Source organism: Fukomys damarensis, unplaced genomic scaffold (genome assembly GCF_012274545.1).
Source record: "Fukomys damarensis isolate Sample0158 unplaced genomic scaffold, DMR_v1.0_HiC HiC_scaffold_15, whole genome shotgun sequence".
NCBI lineage: Eukaryota > Metazoa > Chordata > Mammalia > Rodentia > Bathyergidae > Fukomys > Fukomys damarensis.
The window spans coordinates 53,975,842-53,995,969 of record NW_022900927.1 but is presented as its reverse complement, the minus strand read 5'-3'; the positions used below and the strand labels follow the sequence as shown (position 1 = coordinate 53,995,969).

At 38.3% G+C, this 20,128-nt stretch overlaps 1 long non-coding RNA gene across 1 annotated transcript; it reads right to left on the bottom strand.

The window, feature by feature from the left end:
- Positions 1-7,295: 7,295 nt before the first annotated feature.
- Positions 7,296-18,632, bottom strand: LOC117286129. The gene is made up of 3 exons (XR_004517226.1): positions 18,555-18,632; positions 10,974-11,071; positions 7,296-7,532 (listed from the first exon to the last, which is right to left on the bottom strand). It is a non-coding gene; the product is annotated as an uncharacterized LOC117286129 (long non-coding RNA).
- Between the last annotated feature and the right edge of the window lie 1,496 nt (positions 18,633-20,128).

Genomic DNA, 20,128 nt, shown 5'->3' with positions numbered 1-20,128 from the left:
AAAATATACAGGGAACAACTTCAATTCCTTTGCATTTATTAAAACCTGTTCTGTGAGGTAGTATGTGACCTATCTTGGAGAATGACCCATGTGAAGCCAAAAAGAATGTATATTCTGATTTTGTGGGTGGAACACTCTATAAATGTCTATTAAGTCCATGCTTTCAAAAGCTTGGTTCAATTCTAGTATTTCATTGTTGACTTTTGGCCTAGATGATCTATTTGTGAAAGAGGGCTATTTAGATCCCCCACTACAATTATATTAGTGCTTATTTGGTTTTTCATGTTTTTAATATTTTTTTATATAGTTGGGGCATTAGTATTTGATGCATATATGTTTATGATTGTCTTCTCTTCCTCTTGAATTGTTCCCTTTACAAGGATGTAGTGGCCTTCTTTGTCTCTTTTAACCAGTTTTGGTTTGAAATTTACTTTGTCTGCAAATAAGATTGCTACCCTTGCTTTTTTCTGTGCTCCAGCCCAAAACATGTCTGCAGTGAACAAACTTTTCAACATAGTATGATGGGGACTCAGACAGAGCTAGGATGAGAGGAGTAGATAAGTAAAAGAATTGGAGAAGGTTTCAAGTGAAGCCAGAGGACATAGAATGACCACACAATATTCAGGAAACTCTTAAATTCAAAAGGGATAGACAGAGTAGAAGTACAAGGACAAGAATATATCCCCTTAACAGTAATAGGGGCTCACTTTCCCTTGAAACCCCTGACCCTTGTGTGAGGTAGAATGACAGAAGAAAAGAACATAAAGAAAAGAGAAAACACGATTAAGAAATCTGAGTTAGGGCAGGAGCAGAAACAGAAAGGGAGATGAGGGATAATATGGTGGAGCAAGAGACTGAGTCAGAGAAAGAGGACAGAAAAAAGAAAGAATTTGCAGAGTGGAATGAGGAAAAGAAAGAAAAAAAAGGATTTGAAGAGCCTCTTTCGGACTGTATCTCTGCTGTCATAATATACAGCATGCACAGCCATGTGCAGAACCAAGACCCCCGATCTCAGCTAGCTGATGGCAGAACCCCATGATGCAGACTGACCTCGGGCTGCAAGGCCCAGATTGAGTCCCCGACCTCCTGGATGGTTGAACTTCATACTGTTCTACTACAGGTTTCCCACGCCCTTTCTTTAAAGATGTTCAAAGTTGGGTACTCAGAAAAATGACCACCTCTGCCAGTCCAAAGACTGGCACAATTAGGAGGTCTGATAGTGTGGGAGGAGGTTGGGGGAGTTGTGGGGGTTTAGGGGCACCCACGAGGCTACCTTCCTGGTGCTGGAGCAATGGCGGCACCTGGCAGGAGAGGGCATGGCTATCCTTCCTGGGGTCAGGGCCCAAGAAGGCCCTCCTGGCGCTGGAGCGATGATGGCTAGGAAGATATTTTTTAAAAAAGCATACAGAAATCAGAGGTAAACAAGTAAAAGAACAAAAGAAAGAATAGTCCTTTGTTTCTGAGCAATGTATGAAGATTTAACTCCCAAATTATGGCCCACTATTTGCTCAGTTGCAACATTATTAGCCTTGGAATCAAAGAAAATGCCATGTGGGTGTATGCTTTTGTTTTGTTTAGTTTTTGCCAACATTTTCAGAATTGCTTTTTGTGCTCCATGTCTTTTCTCAACCAAAATTTGGGTAACAAAAAGGATTGATGGTTCTTGGTGAGAGCCTGGAGAAAGAGGTTTAAGAGTTCCAGATATGTGGGGCACTGTTTGGTATTTGTGTTACACTGGGAAGTCATTAAGGGAGTATGTATGCCAAGCCACACCACCAATTTCCAGATATTGGTTGTAACAGAGATGTCAATATTCTAGTCACATCAGCAGGGTTTAACCTCAACTAATGTCTACTGACACATGATGCTTTGTTTGCCCTTTAAGCCATTTATATCTTTGCTTTGGGCAAAATTTATTCTGTCTCTATTGACATATAATTGTCAAGTGCATGAATCTAAGACTTTGAAGAAAGAAAGAAAGAAAGGAAAGAAAGAAAGGGGAAAGAAAGAAAGAAGAGAAAGAAAGAAAAGAGAAAAGGGGAGAGAGAAGGAGAGAGAGAGAAAGGGGGAGAGGGAACATGATTTTCACTGGAAGTGTGCCTGCCTTTGAAGCTTTGTATTTCAGAAGCTGAAATAAGATCTCTAGTGGTTTTGATTATAATTGTTGCTATGCAGCCCTCGTATTTTCCAGGGCACCTCATACATGACCACATGTGTGCCTGGCTGAATAGCGCTGATTAGTGAACAAATATGACACAGAAAGGCCTAAAGGTCTGTCAGCCCCTCCACTTTTCGGGAGTGCAGGAACATCCGCTGAACCAGGCACATTCAGTCTTTGGATGTGTTAATATGAAATACTTTCAATGCTCCAATTTCCACTCATGTGGATTTTTCCTGGCTTCAGCTCAGTGACCTAATTCTCTAATTTCCCCCCCTCTGAGAACATACTTCTTTCTTAAATTCTTTTTCCCCCCTTTGAAATCTACACCATTTACCACCCTTTTCTTTTTGATTTTTTTATGCAGCCTGGAATGGACCTCACCATGTATAATTAGCCTGAATCCTTCAGGGAGGAGAAGAGCTCTTCTCAGGAAATAGCTAGAATAAAGCAAGATTTCTTCTCAGAATAAGGAAGAGAAACCAGGCCTAAATAAGCTGATTAAATCTCGCTTTGCTTTTTCATCTATTGTAAAGGACCAAATTCTGATGAGGGTCTAGTCTTTGTATCACTTTATAACCTCAATTGACCCGTACCACACATTCACAGCTTTTAGGCCTGCTACACTCTGTGATGTACTCTCTTGGAACAAATGATGAGCAGAGATATACATCACTTACATGTTAGGTTAACAGCTGTCTATGTTTTTCCTATTGCACTCTTTTCTGGGTATCTGTATGAACTGAAGTCTGCCTAGTGTTGGATGATGAAAGGTCTGTATTTCATTCCTATTAATGTCATCCTGAGCTAATTTTTCCATGTGTTAGTGGGTCCATTAAGTCCTTACAAATATTATTGCTATGAAAGAATTATGTTTCCTATTTTTTCCATTAATGATAGCTGTGACTCATGTTGCTCTCTGTTCAGTGTTCTAATTATGCTATTCCAATTAGTCTCCACAGTAACCTAAGAGGTCATTATTGATATCTCCATTTTACAGATGAAAAATCTGAAGCCTGGAGTTAAGTATAGTAACTTGCCTAAGGGAGCACAGTTAGCATCAGAGCTAAGATCGAAACTCAGGACTCTTAGCTCGAGGCCTCTATTTAAAAATGCACTACTGGTTTGCAACTTGTTGAAGAAAGAAAAAGGAGAAAGAGGAAATAAAAGATGGACAGAAGGGAAAATGGGTGGGCCCATGTCCTACTCATTCACAGTAAACATATAATTTGGGGATGAAAAGAGGGTGGCTGTTCAAAATTATTTAAACTAAAAGTAGGTCAGGGCAGAGAAAGACTTCATTTACAGAGTCAATTCAATGTAGAAAGCATGTTGTCTGATTGTTCTGTGTCCACAAATGGGCACAGGCAGTGCCAGGTTTGAGAATGATGAACTTGATGTAAATGGTGCCTATCTAAAGACCAAAATCTCATGGAGCAGTCATCCAACCCCTTTTTATCAAATGGTAGTCACTAGTGGTTGGAAGAAGATAATTATTTCTCCTATTCAGTACAGAAACCATTTTTAATCACCTAATAAACTTTCCCTTGCCCTTTAATAAGTATAAAAATGAGAAGTAACATAAAGACAGAACAGAGTATACTCCATTTATACTTTTGTACCCTCCCGTAGGGTACTAAGACCATGGCATTTTATTCCCCTCTATATATTTTGGTGCATTTTTCATATTTTTAAATGAATATCTATACATTTGTAAGTATAAGAAACTTGTTTTAAAATCTCCAGTGATTTGTATTGGCCAAAATTGACAGTGATAACATATTTTTTTTATTTGATTGCTTTGTTGATAGACATTCTGTATAGACCAAACAGCCTTAATTAAATAGTCTATTATTATCCTAACATCAAGGATGCCAGGAAACTGTTCTCTCACCTGAACCAGGTGATGATTTATGTGTCTGAAGGACAGTTGTGTTTACAGCCTCTTGGCTTTATCATTGATAAAGTCCCTAATGTTGCAGTAGTTGAATTTCTAACACTACTAGAGCTGAGATTTGTCTGGCTGGCTTGAACATAATTTCTAGGGAAGCATGGGTCAAATCACAGGTGACCATTGCCTCTGGTCAATGGGCCCTCAGGTATCTATGGGAAATGGAATTTCACTTACCTTTGAAGTCTGTGTGGAGAAGTCTGTTCACTTTTGTGTCCACGGCATTGAGATATTTTTCGTAATTTCCCATGGCTTAAGGGCTTTTCATGGTGCATTAAATATCTACCATGTTTAAATAGCATTACAGCCTATTAAACCTATGACCCACAAAATAAGAAGCTCAATAGGCACAAAAGAGTGATTTTTAGGAGTAGTTTTCTGTAAGGTTATTTCTTTGCAAAATAGGGAAAAATATGCACTGTATGAAAAGAACAGGTATTTGGGTTCTTGGGATCATTGACAACTGGAATGTAAAAGGGGAAGATATTCGGCTGCTCCTATCTACTTTCTTCTGTTGAATGTCTTTGGTTTTTTATAGCAAATGTGTCTAGATATGTCTATGGCATAACATAGATGAGACACTAAAAGTCATTGCCTTCAAATTAGTGACTTCTTTCTCTCCATGACAAAGTTTGACCATGCTTGTGTGTCAAATATTTAAAAACAATAAAAACCTTCTCATTGTTAGAAAAGTATTGTTAACTACAGTAGTCTAACATTGCTTAGCCTTGGTCATATGAAATGACTCATCCAACACTTAATACAGATGCCCCCTCATACTGAATAAATAAAATGAAATAAATCATATCACAGTAACTAACTGAACTCACTAACCATGACTCAGAGATGGGAGGAGTGCATTTCTTTATCCTCTGAAATGAAGCTACTTTTCAAAAAAAAAAATAGATCTTTGGAAAATTATCAGTTAACTTTTAGAAATGATATTTCAGAGCTCTATGTTAATTTTTAAAAGCAGTATAACAAAAGTCACTAGAATCATCATCTAATAAGCTGTGCTTTTCTACCTTAGCACTCACAGCTCTAAGGACTGAATGCTCAAATAATCATTTTAACAAAGACTGAATTTATCAGTTTCAATATTATTCAGATCCCAAAGTAATTCACTGTAGTGAATCTCATTTTTGAAAAATTGATCTTAAAAAAAAAAGACAGGACATAGGAATTTGGGAGCTTTTCTTATAATGATGATCAGTTGACAACCTTGGGACTTCAAAAAGCAGTAGAGATTCAATCTCTATGGAATCACATACCACGTACACACAATCTAAAGAAAGAGAGAAAATGTCCTAACAGCTCCCAAACCTCACTAGCCTCTGCAAAACTAGACTGGCTCTACTGTGTGATCTCATTATATGTGATATAGTGATATTTATGTGTAACTTAAAGACAGAGGAATATCCAGCACATAAACCCAAATATCTGCAGTCTCACAATGATATACAAGAGCATATAGGATGTGTTCCTTTTCTCCTTTTTAAATTCTGCTCATTAGTATTATTGTTTCTAGTCATTACAATGCATCTACTCATTTCTGTTTTCTTCCATTACAACTTCATATTCATTTTACAAGCATTTAATGCAACTTACTATGTGCCTAGTGTTGTATAAATGGTCATTGGAACATGGCTCAGTATTCAAATTGCTTATACATTAGTTGAGGATACAAAAATATAAACCAATATCATAATGGTGGAGATGTTCTATTGTGTGAAGTGTTTCTGGATCTCAGGAAAAGGGAGGTAATTTTGAGCCCTTCCTATTCATTCTGTTATATATTCTCCATACAGGCTTTCATCTTTTCCACTCTTTAGATTGTTCTTGGCAAAGTGCACAATGGCTCCCATGCTGGGTCATGGCTCACTTCTCTATTTTCTCAGTAGGTTTATAACATTTCACGTGGTTGTTCATTTCGTCCTTCTAGAGAGACTTTCCTCACTTAACTTCCAGGAGATCCCCCTTACTTCACTTCCTGGTGTTTCTTTTTAAGATTTTTTTTTTTTTTACTTTTCTTTATCTACCCAACCTCAAAATATCAGCTCAGTCCCTGATCTCTCCTCTTCTTTCTTCTTCCTAAATGATCCTACTTCATCTCATACCTTTAGAAATCATCAATTGTAAATAATTCCCAGATGTCTACCTCTGTCTATGACGTTGCCACTGAACTGTAAAGCATTTATCCAACTGTCTACTTAACATTTTCACTGAGAGAGGTCCGATAGGCATTTCAAACATAACATGATATAAAAAGCAAATCCTGGTAATTTCTACCCAATCTGTTCCTCCTAGAGTCTTATCTTAGTGATAACTCCATTCTTCTTAACTTGTTGTTATCCTTGATTCTTTATTTCTTTTACACCCTACTTTTCAGCTGTGTCTTTAAAATATGTTTAATATCTGACAATTGTTAACCTTTCTACTCTATCACCTTGGATACCATTTGCTACCTGGATGAATGTGATAGTGTCTTGCTGGGTCGCTCTGCTTTTGCTCTTGTCTTCCTCTGCTCTGTAGTACCTATGACTACCAGAGTAAGTCCATGAAAATATGAGGCAGAGCATATGCCTCTTGCTCTCTACCTTTCAATCATTTCCAGTCTCATTTTTTTTTAAAAGTCCTTTACAGAACCTACAAAGTCCTATAGAGTAAAATACATGGCAAAGATAGCAAGAAGATGGAAAAGCAGGTGAAGGCAAGCTGAAAGGGATTTATATGAGGTCAAATTTGACAAATAGGACAAGAGAGAGTAAGACCATGGATGCTTTTTAGGCAAGGGAGTCCCTGAAAGGAAGGAACTCTGTCTAATACAATTTGTGCACAAAAGACTGCTGTGATATTTAAACCAATCATCCCAGTGACGGCTGTGGCCAGGGCTTCATGTCACTACCACGTCCAGGATTAGGTTTTTAAAACCTACTTTAAGTGGCAATCAAAGATGGTGAAGAGCCATTTGCTTCTTCCACCTGGCCGTTGGCTTGGGAATGGTCCATCTTTTGTGGGGAGGCTGGTACAGAGTGTTTCAACACAGAAAATTTGACCTCCAGTTGTCTGGTCTGGGTGGATCTCAACGTTCCAAGAAAGAGGACCTTGGTTCTAGGGTCACCCAAAAAAACTAGTTTCCTCAAACTTGTTGGTCTTCTTTAGGAAACTGCTAACATTTGAAACATTTTTGAATCATTGCTGTTCAGGATGACAGGCAAAGTTATACATGTTTGAGTGGTTTGACAACCCCTCAGACCTTTTCCAAGTTCTCTCTCTAAACCATGTGGATCAGTTTTAGATTTCACTGCTGGGTAAGGTCAAAAGATTGCTGATCTGTCTTGGTTTTACTCAGTTTAGATTTCACAATAATGCTGCCTTTCTCCTGGTGTCTTTGGCTCTCAGGATGTCGGTTCCAGCCAGACCCTAAATAAAGGTAGGAAATAAGTTTTAAGGAGGAAAAAAACAAAACAAAACAAAAACGGAGAATGAATGTGTTCTGAATTTCACATAACAAAGTGGAGCTCTGGCTTGTGGTTGAATTTGGGACTAGATGCCCCCCAACCCTTCCCTCTGAGAATGCAGTGGTGAAATCTGGTCTGCTCTAGTGAAGTTGTGGCATTTAGGTTTCATTTAATAGATCCCCATGTGCCTACTTTGGTTTGAGGCTAGATTTTGGCCTGACATTTTCGCCATCCTTAAAGTGTGTAGAAGCACAGCGAGCCAAGTTTCCATTTGTATATACTGAATCATTCGACTAGAAGTTCATTACCCTCGTGAGAGCTCATGTCGTTTATTGGCTTCTGTCTTTAAAAAATTCAAAATATGGGTTAACTGAAAACTGATAACTTATCATTTCAAGCAGGAAGTGGAAACTTCCAAAACAGACAAGTGCTGAGTCTTGAGCAAAAGAAATAGAACTTTCATTTCTATTGTAGCCTTTAGGGCCCACTCTTTCTCCTGACTTTTCAGCAGATCCAAGGGATTTTTGTTGTTGTTGTTTAATTTAATACTTCAATTTTCAGGAAGGAGCCAGATCAAACTTTTTAGGCATTATCCACCTGGGACATGATGAATTAAATGCAGGCTTCATTTTGTAGGAGTTCATATCAATGATGGGGTGCTAGCTCAGCCCCTTTGAAAGCAACAGACAGAGGTGGCCCCAATAATTGCCTTAGGACCATGGATATATAATTGCCTTGGGGATCTGGAGTGGGGCTTAATACAATCTGGATTTGATATTTCAAGGATTTCTACAAAGCTCACATCAAGGATTTCTACAAAGGAAGAGCAGAGCCTTGCCAGCTCTTCCTCTTATTTAGTGTCTCCTCCTGAGTGACTGAAAAGGCCTTGTGCTAATCTTGTTGATGCTTTGGCTGCATATCTGTCTGGCTGCACAGTGGCTTCTGTAGGCCATCATTTTCTTTCAATCGGCGAAGGACTGTTTATTTAGGACTTAGCATGCACTAGAGCCCTAGGGAGAAGATTTGGGATAGAGGTGATGGTGAACAGGACCGGATGGCAAGTTCATACATGCACAGAATTCACACAGGTCCTAGGCACACAGATTCTGAGCCCACAAAGATCACAACAACTTGTGTTTGAAAGCAGTGGACTGTTTTTCTTTACATGCCAGGTAGAGTAAATACAAGAGAGATAATATGGTTCTCTGTCTCAACGATCTAAGGAGGCTTCAGGGGTGCATATTTAAAATGGGGAAAAAAAGCATTTGCAGTTTTCATAGGCAGGTATTTCTTAAGTGATTATTTCCTTGGACCATATTTGGAGAAAAATTGATAAAAGTGGAAGTGATGTATACAGATAGTTGCTTAAACAGTGTTTCTACTGCACCTGTCACAATGGCTGGTCGAAGGTGGAAGAACTCATTTCCACTTGAAAGGGCAGAGAAGTCTTCTGAGATGAAAATCTACATTGTGTAGAATGATAAAGGGCTTAACTAGGCTGATAAAACCATATGTGTAGAGGATGAGGGCAAGAGAAATTTCTAGCAGAGAGGAAAGCAATAATGTTAGCAAGATGGAGAGAGATGACTCTCTCCATGATGATGTTAGCAAGATGTTAGCAAGATGACTGTCTATGGACCATGTGAGTGTGGATGGTGGAAAGGTAGGTAGGAGACAGTTCATGGAGCATTTTGCAAAGGATTGTTAAGACTGCATTCAAGCTGGGTGTGGTGGCACATGCCTGTAATCCCAGCACTCTTGGAGACTGGGGCAGGAGAATTGCAAGCTTAAGCCCAACCTGTACAAATTAGTGGATAAGTAAGATGCTGTCTCAAAATTTTAAAAAGGAAGGGCTGGAGATGTCTCAGTGTAAAGGCCCTAAGTTTAATCTCCACTTCCAGGAAAAGAAACTGCATTCAGTTTGGGGAAAAATATTTTATAGCAGGGTAATGATGTGATCAACTTTGCATTTTAGATAGGTTATTCAGGTGGCATTCTGTAGATAGGGGCCAAAGAAGATAGGCTGCAGGAAGGGGTTAGGAGTTTCTTGGCTGCTATTACATGTGAAAATGAAAGGTTTGTTGTCAAGATGTGTATGCAAAGTGTTCCTTGATTGTAAAGACATTTATGTAAAGAAAGCTGAATCACTAGACATGTGAAGAGCAGGAATCCATAGGAAGGAGCCAGGCCTCCAGGAATTTGTCTTGGAAATTCTACCTCTAGCAGTCCTTGGACACTTTCCCTCCCCTTGCTTTCATCTTCGTATCCATGTACTGGCTTTCTCTCGCTCTGTTATATCTGTCTCATGCCTTCTTCCAACTCAAAATCTCATCTCACTTAGGACCTCTCTGTCCCTGCATTCCTCCCAGCTACAATTCTAATAATTTTCTTTTAATTCTCACACCGTTGCCTCCTTCTCTTGGTATTTTCTTTTTTAAATTCCCAAGAGAACTAATGAGCCTTTTCCTTTGCTTCATGCCTTATTTTGTCAGAGGTTACTCGACATCCTATGGGTTGGTTCTCCATAGAAAAGGAGACCATTCTCTCACTGGAAGAGGCTGATGGTGCACAAAGGACACTCTACAGAGCCCATGGGGCTGGAATATTCCCTCAAAAGGCAATGTGCTTGACGTGCCTGGAAAAGCACAATGTGATCGTCCCGGTGACTTTGGACTGATTCAGGAACTGTGGAGATTAATTTCTGTAAGAACTATTTAAAAATAATAATGTGGCTTCTAAGATAATGAAAATGTTTTCACTTCGGGTAACTACTAAATGGAGGTGATCTTTATGCAGAGTGACACAGAAGAAGAAAAGTTTGTTGTGAGTGAGTTCATTTGAATCATGGAACGTCTACAGAGGAAACTTGAAAGTATTTCTAAGCTCTGCAACCAAATATAAGACGACAGTGTTTTGTATATGTAACTGACCTTACACTCATGTCCAGCTCTCCTATACTTATAATATCCATGGAACCACTTGAATTTCCTCCTACATACTCCAATAAACACCATGTGGAGATTTATCATGGTACTAATTGCTTTGCAAAGTAACTATCCATTTATATGTTGCTCTCCCCAAATAAGTAATCAATACAGAATAGAAACCAAAAAATATTGATTAATTGTATTCTGACTGTAACTAGAAGCCGGTTCAAGACATTAATTAAAGTGTAAGTAGTTTATTTGGAAGGCAAGGATGATACTACAGTAAATAGGTAAATGAGCAGAGGAGGGAAGACAGCCAAGATGGGGCAGGGGAAGCTGGAGCTGAGTCTTATTAGAGAACCAATACAAACACACCAGCCAGTGTTAGCCTACCCAATGGATATTTACATCCCAACTCCATCAGTCATTGGTGGAGTGATTCTAGGATAGGGTGGAGGTGTTTCAGCTTGACTCACAGGAAATCAAGTGCAGGTTCTGACAGAAGTCCCAAGGCTGATTTCTAGGTGGCAAGGACAAGAGCATATTTCCAATCATCAATATCATTTCCCATAACCTAAATGAATGAATAAAAATGAAGTATAATGAAAAGCAATACACTTGGCACTAATTGTGAACCAATTTAACAATAAGGGCATCTAAATCCCTCTACACCAAATGAGGAAACTACATGATAAACAGTCAAGATATATGAGTAGGAAAAGACAAATTAGGATATTGAATTCCCAAATGATTTTATATGTATTTATATGCATAAACTTAAAAACACAACTTGTTAAGGAGATCTTGACATAATTTTTCAAGTAATTTACACATATTTCACATCTCCTATATGTCAGTTCCAATCATTTTTTTCTTCTAGTTCTCACAACTTAAAAAAAAGTACTCAAATGGATCTATGAAATATTTGTTCTGTCCTTTTATTAGAAGTATGGCTGATATCAAAACTGGATAAGGATATGACAAAAAAAAAACCCTGTGGACTAATATCTTTGATGGACATAGGTGCAAATATTCTTGATAAAATATTTGCAAATCAAATCCAACTAAACATCAAAAAGATTATACATGACAATCAATTTCATCTCATTCCAGGGATGCAAGAAAGGTTCAACATACACAAATCAATGAATAGTATACCACACAAACAGAAACTAGAGTAGAAATCAAATGATCATCTCAATTGGTGCAGAAAAAGCCTTCAACAAAATTCAATATCCCTTCATGATAAAAACCCTGGAGAAACTAATGATGGAAGGGTCATTCCTTTATGTAGTAAAAGCCACATAAGACAGACCCACAGCAGTATCATTCTGAAGGGTAACCTGCAAACATTTCCTCTGAATCAGGAATGAAGCAAGGACACTCAGTCTCACCATTCCTATTCAATGTAACACTTGAAATTTTAGCTAGGATAATTAGGTCAAAACAAAAAGGAATAAAAGGGGAATAAGTAGGAGAAGGAGAAATCAACTTACCCTTCTTTGCAAAATAAGATCCTATACTTAGAAGACCAGAAGTTTTTAGATCTAATAAATTCAGCAAAATAGTAGGATTCAAAGCCAACATTAACAAATCAATAGCTTTTCTTTATGACAATAATAAGGACGTCAAGAAAGAAATCATGAAAAAAAAATTCTATTCAAAATAACTTGAAAAAAAAACCAAACAAACTAGGAATCAGCCTAACCAAGGAGGAGAAAGATCTCTGAAATTAAAATTACAGAATACTGAAAAAAGAACTTGATGAAGACTCTGGTAGATAGAAAATTCACCCAGGATTATGGATTGTTAGAATTGATATTACAAAAAAAGACAAGATGGGCTGGGGATTTGGCTCAGTGGTTCCACCACCTGCCTCACAAGCACAAGGGTCTGAGTTTCATTCTCAGCACCAAAAAAAAAAAAAAAAAAAAAAAAAAAAAAAGACAAGATTACCAAAGGTAATTTACTGATTCAGTACAATGCCCATCAATTTTTCAATGGTATTCTTCATGAAACTAGAAAAATATCCTAAAATTCATGCAGGAAAACAAGAAACCCAGAATAGCCAAAGCAACCCTAAGCAAAAAGAGCAAGGCTGGAGGCATCAAAACACCTGAATTCAAATTACACTACAAAGCCATGGTGACAAAAACAGAATGGTACTGAGAAAGAAATAGATATGGACCAATGGAACAGAATAGAGGACACAGAAACAATTCCATGCAACTACAACCATTTGATTCTAGGCAAAGGAGCCAAGAGCATATGTCATGGAAAAAGTCTCTAACAAATAGTGCTAAATATTGACTTGCAGAGGATTGAAGCTGTCACCCTTCTACAGAACCTATTCAAAATGGGTCAAAGATGTAGGTACAAAATTTGAAACTTTGAAACTATTTACAAGAAATCATAGGCAAAGCACTTGAAGGCCTATAGGCACAGGAAAGACTTCCTGAATGGGGCTCCAATAGCATAAGAAATAATAGCAAGAGTCAACAAATAGAGGTGCATCAAATTTAAGCATTTCTGCATAGCAAGGAAACAATCAACAGACTGAAGAGACAGCCTACAGAATGAGAAAAATCTTTGCCAGCTACTCTTTCAGCATAGGATTAATATCTAACATACATAAAGAATTCAAACCAAAATCCAAGAAAGGTGACATGAAAATAGAAAGGAGACCACTGCATGTGCGAAATACCATATTAAACTCAATATTTTATAAAATCAATAGCATAGATGGGTAGATACTCCAGGAGATACTCTAACAAAGATATTGGTTTGGGGGAAAATCATCACTTTTGATGGAGAGGAATTGGTGACCATCCTGGAACTTCCATCTTAGCTCCTTGAAACAAGAAATATTTTCCAGTTTTTGGTGGGGACACGGTCCTCTAGTAACTATTGATTGTCTTCTTACACTGACAAGTGGAGTGAGTCTAGGGAAGCATGAATCAAAAGTCAGCTTGGAAGTAAAAACAATTAAGATGTTCTATGTACATGTTCCAACTCCCCACAACTAATATGATCACATGTACTGCAAACATGTACCAATTATAAAGCTTTCAAGCATTTTTTAAAATAGGTAAAAAATTGGAAGGGACCATGAGATGGAAGAAGGGGGAGAGAAAGGGAAAAAGATAAAGATGAAAAAAGAGTGAAGATGTGCTATGTCCATGCACCAACTCCCCACAGTGAAGTTAACCACTGTGTACTAATAAAAATAAAAACCTAAAAATCAGCAAATTGGGGCAATGAGTCATGACTGAGATGCACAGCTACCAGCTGAGGCTAAACAAAGAGAGAAAAACTGAGATAAAAGCCAAAGAAAATGAGGACTAACTTGGGATTGCAAAAGAGTGATGTTTTCAAAGAGACAACAGAAACACAAAATTCGCAGTACTTTTCAAATTGAAGTCTATGGCAGTTTTTCCATTCAGCTGTATCACTCCCAGTGTGGGCATGAGAGGAATAAAGGAAAGGGTGCAGACTGAACATATGCAACATATTGGGACAAATACAGAAGGGTTTTGAGATCTTAAGTCTTCCCCTGTGAACAGGGACAGCCTTGATAAAGGCAACTGGACAATAGTGATCTATATGTCATGAAACATATATATATATATATATATTTTTTTTTCTCATTGAGTTTATTGGTACATATTAGGTATACAGTATAGTTAAATTCATCATTGGAATCCTGTACCTTTACATGACAGGTCTTGGTTCTCTTTTTTTCCCCTTACCCCTGCCCTCCCTTCACCCTCTCCTCCCTTCCCTATTTACAAATACTTTATTTCCATTTTTTTCATTTTCTCATATTTTTTCTTTTCCCTTATTACCTTTCCCCTACCCTTCCCACTTTCCCTACACCTTTAGCCCCTTTCTTCGTATTTCACATTGTCAATTATCTGATTAGGATCTTATGTACAATTATAGTTTTTCACACCAGAGAAACTATTCGGTATTTATGCATATGCGACTAATTTATCTCACTTAAGAGTATATCCTCAATATGCATCCATTTTCTTATGAATGACTCTAATTTCTCAGTCTTTATGACTGAATAGTATTCCATTTTATAGAAAAAAACCACATCTTCTTTATCCAGTCTCCAACTGATGGGAAATTTTTTTAAAAAAAAGGAAAAGCCTAAACATGATGGATGAATGCCAAGTAATTGATTTTGTGAATCACAGATGGAAAGAACTATAAAAGTGAATGAATATAAACCTTATTTCTTTAGAAAGACTTTATCAATTCCAATCACTTGGGGAGAAATCAACTATAAGCATAAAGAAGTGAATGCTCTGAATTATGAAACAAAACATTTATTCTTATTTTCAAGGGCAAATATTCAAACTCAGTCACTGTTAGAATTAGATCCTTGAGGATCCTGCTTAAATAAGTTATTTAGAGAGGGATATAATTGACATTATCAATTTCTTTTTATTTAGTCAGTCCTTCCAAATTATTTGGTATATTATTCTACCCGATGGTACCCTTCTCCTCAAAAAAAAATTTAGTGCATCTTTTTTTCTCCAAATCCATTGCCCTACAAAATGGAAGATATTTTTTATACTTTTCCTAACACCAAGTATTCGAGACTTTAAATCTGTCTTACTCTCTAGAATTTAGTATATTTTGGTAATAAAAGTTCACAGTGGTCAGAATAAGTGAGGACTTTTTGTGTTAGCCACAACTTCTTTCCACAGGTAATTATCCATGTCACTGAGACTCTAGGTCCGTCTTGAAATCAAGTTGAAAAGGCTTCAGTTCTGTGAACTTCAAGTCATGAAAAATTCCCACTAGCCCTCTGGCAATGTTCCTTGTAAACAGTTAACTTCCCCTCTTTGCCACAACCCTGGGCTGACAGAATGCAAGGAGACATCTGCAGCAGATACACACTCAGAGCTTCAGCCCTTATACATGTTCCCAGGAAAACAAGCAAAAGTAGGGCTGGCAGGGGTGGCAGACAGAGATGTCTACCAGCTCCCAGGGATTCTTTGGCTCCTTTCTGATTTCTCTGAGGCTAGGGCTGATTTACAACTATTGGAAGGAATTAGCCATAAAGGTTTTTGCCAATTAGCCAGGAGACCAATCATGCCCCTGTTGGCAGCTTCTCAGAAAGCCAGTTGCCTGTGGTTTAGAATATTCTTTTCCTCTGGGATGGTGGGCCCTGTCTCTCCATTGAGGAATGGAGGCCTCCCTCCAATGGAGCACTGGGTGCTGTATCTGATCACGTGGAAACAGCAGGCATGTTTCTCCTACACCATCTCTGACAAGCTTCAAGGATCATCGAACCGTAAGGTGTGTTATCGGTCTGGATGAATAAACACATGCCCTTCCATCAGAGTGTCTCTGGACTTGAATCTCCCAAGACTGAGTCTTAATTATTCTTTTCTGTCCTTACAGGGACCTCTTTTTAATCTCTCCATCAATTCAGTAGCCCTTTCTTGGCCTTTTCTGCTGTGTTCTGTCTCTTTGGAGAATTAAAGTAAGATGGCAAGCTGGTATCACGAGCAACCTCAAGATTCCAGGAATTGGCATAGGTTCTGCCCCTGCATCGCTCTGTGACACGGTCCATTTTCTCTTCAGTAAAATCAGAAGAATAACAGTACAGTTTTTATTGGGTCGTTACAGAAGAATTCAGTAAGTTAACATGTGTAGCTATTTGAACAGAACTTGTTTCGTACAAACATTAAGTATGGTAATCAGGAAACAAACATACCCTACATGAGTATTTGTCTTCTTTACATAAATGTTGGGAAAATTATAATTAATGTAATTTCATAGGAATATAATTCTAGAATTTTTTCTAAGGTGGAATTGTTCCTGTCTTCCAGGGCTAAATATACAGTAACATGACAGTCATGCCTTGAAGTAATAGCTGACCTAACAAATTTGACTTTACACATACCACATAAAAGACCACACTGGGGCTCTTACTGAAAGTCAGATTCATTACTTATTATCTTTCATTCAATGGTTAGTCATTCAGGAAGTGTGCTAGGCACTGAGATCTCAAGAACAAACTAAAGTCTTTACTGTTGGAACCTTACAGTCCTGTTCATATTATGTACATAGCTCCTATAATCATTGTCATAGTGTATTCATTAGCATTTACTAGATGCTACAACAAATGGTCCCAGTGTCTCAGGGACAAAACAATAAAGCTTTATTTCTTATTAATATTGTATTAATTGTATTAGCTAGAGCTGCGGGATCAAATGAGGCTGGAGAATTCTTTTCCAGGTTCATTGGCTGATCATTGGCAGGCCTCCAGTTCTTGAATGGCTGTTGGAGGGAGGCCTCCATTCCTCAAATGGACATCTCCATAGATCCTCCAAAGAGGACAGCTGGTTTTCCTTAGAAAGAGTAATCCGAGAGAAGGATGAGAGACCATCCCAGACCTAAGCTGCCATCTTTCGTAGCCTAATCTCAGAAGGGACATACTGTCATTTCTGCCATATACCATCGGTCACACAGATAGATCCCGGTAGCATGGAAGAGGTAGATGCACAAGGATCTGAATGTTAGAAGAGAGGAACCTCTGGGGGCTGAAACCACCATATGTGTCAGCATTTATGGTGAGTCAGCAAAGATGAATAGGGAAGAACTTTGTTCTCTGCTATTTTATGCCAGGACCCAAGTTTATTCCATCTGCAGGCTTTTCTAGACCCTTGGGCTTTTTCCACCTAGTCATCTGCATCTTACCAAAAGGTCAGGAGCAAGAAAGGGCACAAATATGAGGGATTTTTGATTTTGGAGAAACCAGACATAAAAATTGTATGTATTGCTTTGGCTTGCATTCCACTGACCAGAAATCACCAAATTGCAGGGGAGGCTTAGAAATGTAGACTGTCTGTAGCCCTGGATTAAAGGAAATGGGATGACCAATGCATAGCAGGCACTCTGCCACACCCTGTATTTGAAAAGACTATAAATTCAAATGGCTTAATTTTTTTTTAAAGAGGTCTTTTCGGTTTTAATACAACAAAAAATATGATTGCTTTCCATTTTGAGACAAAGCAACTGATGGATTGCATATTTTCACCTTTTCAGTGCATTGTAAATGCAGCCCCTGTTAGGGGCCAGTAAGCAGGTGGTGGAGAATGATTCTTGACCTATTAAATTTGCTGCTTTTTCAGAAATATTATTAGGATGAGGACAGAAACAAGTCTTGCCTTGTTTTCCAAGTGGGGAAAGAAGAAAGTCTTTGTTCCCAAGCAAATGAAAATACAAATCACAAGACTGAAATTATGAATGCAAAACAATATATTAAAATGTGTCTTGTGTGTAGTATTTGCATGCATTTTAATATGCATCTGTCATTTCCTTTGCAAAAATTCAGTAGGCTCTGAAAATATTAAACAATGGAGTACGATTAATGATTAGTGGAATTGTTTGAGAATATATGTTTGCTTATCTATACTCCTATTGCTAAATCTCTTGGTCTTTAAGGGCTTGGCAATGCCATGACAGATCATTTTATTGGTCAATCTCAAATCACCATGGTTTTAAGAACAATTCACAAAGCTATTTTTCATAAACTGATATGATAACAGGCAAACGATTTTACATGACTAACACCATTTTTGGACTGAAAAATCCAATCCAAATTTGAAAGCTGAAAAAGACTTCAGAGATTCTTTGGATAGGTAATTTCATCTCACCTATTCATTCTGAAATTTGGCTGTATGTATTTCCAAAGAACCCATAAGAAGCACAAGACCATTTTATCTTCTTTCAAAAGCCCAATTTACCAAGACTTCTGCTCCAGTTATCTTTGCAGCTGAAATTTTCCAGATCACTTTTGTCCTTTTTTTGAGTTTGCTTACATTCCTTTTGATTTGAAAAAAAAAAAAAGGTAAAATGGGAAATCATTTGTAGGGCAGCAGCAAAAATGAACCAGACCTCAATTATACTTAGAATCTTTGCTGTCTGCCTACGTAGGTTCCAGGAGGGACTAGGAGAAGAATGTACTTCGTGAGCACCCAGCTCCAAGCCATAAACTAGAAATACACCAAACTCTGTTGTTAATTGCCACTTACCTCACCTGAAGGCCTTTGCAAGAAGAGCAGAGGGGTTTAATGGGGGAAAAAGAAAGGAAAGAGCCTGCAGCTCTGGAAAACTCTCCCAGCCACATGTGATTTTGAACTGGGGGGCCTTGCACCACCTCCGTATGCTGCAACAACAAAGTGGCCTATGTACTTTCTCAGACCTCTGCTGTTTGTTGGAGGGGTAACGCGCAGACTGGGCCCTGAGTGATAACTGCTCAGTGTAATTACGAAGACAGCTTGAAAACTATGCTCCTCTTTGTTTCGACCTCCAGATGACGGCTGTCTGACCGCTGTTTGTGCCAGTTTTATTTCAAAGCGCTTTTCTTTCCATATTTCAAAGGTCAGTGTGTTTACTGGTGGCCAAAAGGAGGCTGTGTGTAAGAGAAGGAAACACATGTGGTTGAGTGGCAGGGGAGCCAACAGCAGAGGTGGGGAACTGGATGTGGAATCATCCAGCGGCTTCTAGATAAGTCAGAAAACCAATGGAAAGGACTTGGTCACCCCTTGTTCATTACTACTCAAAGCAAAGGAAGTAAATGGCATCAGTGGTCCTTTTCTTTTGAAAAAAAAAAATTCTAGAAGTCTGCTTCAGGAAGAAATGTAGGTATGTCCAGTAAAGAAATATTATCAAACCCTCAGCCAAGAAAATGTCCACTTCACCTCCTTGAAATGGAAATATTTCTGCCTTCCAAGAAAGCAGGCTTGATAGTCTGGCTACTCTCGGACACCTTGAAATTGTTTTCATTCAAGGAACGTCAGTGCTGGGAAATAAGAGCAAACCCAAACTCCTTTTTTCAGGAGTTACGTAGAAAAACAATTTCACCATTACTTAGAAAAACAATGTTGACGAGGCTGTTACCTGCCCATATATAAAACATTAGTGCTTCTATTATGAATATTTGAAAACAGTATCAGATTTCAATGACAAACTCAATACCTAGTTCAAGCGTTCTTCATGATTTATTTTCTTTTAACCTGTGATTTCCCATCTTCCCTGGATTTTTCTTCAGGCCAGGGTCCTGGGAGAAGATGGTGAATGAGCTGTTGAAACGATAGTATGTATTCCAAAACCAGGTTGGCCGGGTTCAAATCCCAGTATTGGCACTTATTAGATGTGTGACCCTGGACAGCTTACTTAACTAATCTGTGCTCAGTTTTCTTTTCTTTTCTTTCTTTTTTTTTGGTACCGGGGATTGAACTCGGGTACTTGCACTTGCAAGGCAGGCAACTGAGCTAAATCCCCGCCCCGTCTTTTTTATGTGCTCAGTTTTCTTGTCCCAAATGCAAGTGACTAACATAGCTCCGCTGTGAGGATTAAATGGATAAACACGCGTGGGATATGGAGACTAGTGTTTGGTGCTGTGTAGGCATTCAAATGTTAGCCAAAGTAAAAAACACTTTCCATTCTGAAATGAATTCTGCAGTGGAAGATAAAAAATATCTCTTCTGTATAAGTATTCCTCTTCCTGAATCCACCTAAATCTTGCAAATCCCAAGGGAACAATGCCTGTGTTGGAAAGCTGGGGGTGGGCAGGGGACGAGCAAGTAAAACAAAGGGAACAAAT